The following is a 2,850-nucleotide window of genomic DNA, read 5'->3' as shown; positions in this document are numbered from 1 at the left end:
TTACGTATTTTCTTCTTCTGAAATCAAATCTGCTTTAATTGTTCTGTCTAGTCACATGCATACTCTCCCTTGGGGGAAAATGCGAATTATTCAACTTCTTAATACTATAATTAAATACCTGAAGAAATGATTAACTTATAAACTGGAAATGTTTAATTAGCTAAATTTTGTAGCAGTTCAGCCCAAGACCACCTGGTCATATTGTTTGTGGCTTATGTCCAGAGCACTGGTGGTTTTTGATGGTGTTAGAGCAAACCAATTCAGGCACACAGAGAAGACATTATTGATGTAAGAACTTCCCTTTCCAGTGCTCACTTCAGCAGCACATATACTAAAATTGGAATGATACAGAGAAGATTAGCATGGCCCCTGTGCAAGGATGACATGCAAATTCGTGAAGTGTTCCATATTTTCTATCAATGTATGTGAAGTAATGCACCTTCTATCTGGTGAATATAATGTAACCCTTCTGTTAATTACAATAAAAATATATGGAAAACAAGAATAATTAGAACCATCTATATAAGAAAAGATTTTCTACATGTTTACATGACAAGTTTATATAAATAAAGTTAACTTTTCAAAAAATGGACAGTGATGAACTGTCTGAAGAAATGAAATAGTCATTGTGTGAGTTTCTCCCTTCCAGTCTTCACACTGTAGCAATGAACCAAAGAAAGCACAGTTTGAGATAAACATTGAACACTCCTCAACAAATCCACTGTCTTCATTCCTCCCACTCCCTTTACAGATACTCCTGAATTTGCTGATATTGTGTCCTGATAAACTCCTTGTAATCTGAAAACAGATTTAATACTTCTAACCTATTGCATGTCATAACTTAGCAACTAGTCTTAGGTATTTCCAAGTGCTTACCATGTTGTTAAGTGTGAGAAGTGGTTTCTGCCATTGCCCAACATGAAGAGAAAATATCCAGATTATCTTGTCACATATCACCAGCCCTGTAAAGTATGAAAATTCAGCTGAGCATGGTGTTCTGTGTTCTAATCCCAGGGCTCTCATAAAAAACAAAAAGCACTAAATGCTGAGGGCCTCTGTAGGCTACATAATGAGTCCTTTTGTTTAAACAAATAGAGATGAAAAGGAAAGGAAAGGGTGCTGGTGGCTCATACTCAGGAGGCTGAGATAGAAGGATGATGGTTCAGAGTCATACTGGGCAGGAAAAGCTGTGAGACTCTTATCTCCAATTAACCACCCAAAAAGTCAGGAGTGGGGCTGCAGCTCAAATGGTAAAGCACTAGCTTTAAGCAAATGAAACTGAGACAATGCCAAGGAAAAGTGAGGAAAAGAAAAGAGAGGATGAAGAGAGAGGGAAAAAGGAGAGAGAAGAAGGGATGACAAAAGTCAGGAGGGGAAGAGAGTTTCAAATTCAAAATTTGAAATATATTTCTATTGGAAGAGTATCACCAAGATAAAAAAGAAATTATTAACTCATTATATACATGTAGCATAGTGATGTGGAGAGAGGTAGAATTTAAGTGTTGCAAGAGGTGATTTACCATCTCAATGCAGGTGCTTGAGGATTTGGCTCAGTGAATGAGCACTTGCCTGGAAAGTGCAAGGCCCTGAGTTTGGTCCTCAGTTCTGGGGCGGGAGAGGAGGGAAAAGACTATAAAAAGATCTCAATGCATAATAAGTGTATATATACAATGAAATCCCTGTGGATAATTAACATATGCTAATACAAACAAAACTTTAAAACTCACAAATTGAGTAATCCTAAATTGATTAGAGCAAGTGCAGTACTGAGTATTCCAATCATAATTCCTAAACATGCTGTGAGAACCTAAGTCATAGTTCAGCATTGCTGTGGAATAAATTCTGAATTTGTAACCTCTAGTGCTTGAAGATATGACTACAAATAGAGTGGTTTGAAGTTTTGTTGTTGTTGTTGTTTTATCTTTAAGTAGTTGTACAAAGAAATTGCCATTTAAAGAAGAAAGTTATGAACATAATGCCTCTTAATCAGCATCATCCTTTCCTTGCTTTTTGTTTTGTTTTGAACCCAATCCTGAGACTTGAACTCAAAGCCTAGGCACTGCCTCTCCACTGTTTTTCTCAAGGACTGCACTTACAACTTGAATCATTGCTCCATTTTCAGCTTTTTGATGGCGAATTACAGCTAAGTGTACCATGAGCTTTCCTGCTTGGGATGGTTTGATCCTCAGATTTCAACCTCCTGAGTAGTTAGATTAAAGGCATATGCCACCAGAGGTTTTTCTAAAGCTTCTTTTCAAGCATAAATTAATTGTGATATTTACATGCATGTATGTAACATACTTTGATTAATTTCACCCCAACTTATATTAATTTTTGTAAACCACCACTTTTTAATTTTAATCAATATCATTATGCTCTTTTCTTTTCTTTTCTTTAATTTTATCTGGCACGGGGCTTAAACTGTGGGCCTGGTTGCTGTCCCTGAGCTCTTCAGCTCAATGCTGTTGATCTACCACTTGAACCACAAGGCCACTTCTGGTTTTCTGGTGGTTAATTGGAGATAAGAGATTCACAAAAATAATGTACCTTCTATCTGGTGAATATAATGTAACCCTTCTATTAATTACAATAAAAATATATGAAAAAAGAGATTCACATAATATGATTTTTTCCGTCTTTCCATTTCCTTACAAATGGGGCATGTCGTTCTTTCTGACAGCAGCATAGAATTCCATTGTGTATAAATACCACATCTTATTGATCCACTCATCAACTGAGGGACATCCGGGTTGGTTCCATATCTTTGCTATGGTAAATAGTGCTGCAATGAACATCATTGTGCTAGTGGATTTAGTATGCCCTTATTTTTGGACAGTTGGGTAAATGCCA

At 36.5% G+C, this 2,850-nt stretch overlaps 1 non-coding gene across 1 annotated transcript; it reads left to right on the top strand.

Annotated features, from left to right (window-relative positions):
• The first annotated feature begins 307 nt into the window (after positions 1-307).
• Positions 308-414, top strand: LOC150056531 (U6 spliceosomal RNA). Its single transcript, XR_016537341.1, has one exon. It is a non-coding gene; the product is annotated as a U6 spliceosomal RNA (small nuclear RNA).
• Positions 415-2,850: the final 2,436 nt, after the last annotated feature.

Source organism: Megascapheus bottae, chromosome 12, assembly GCF_031878675.1.
Source record: "Megascapheus bottae isolate mThoBot1 chromosome 12, mThoBot2.hap1, whole genome shotgun sequence".
NCBI lineage: Eukaryota > Metazoa > Chordata > Mammalia > Rodentia > Geomyidae > Megascapheus > Megascapheus bottae.
This window is presented reverse-complemented; position numbering and strand designations above follow the sequence as displayed.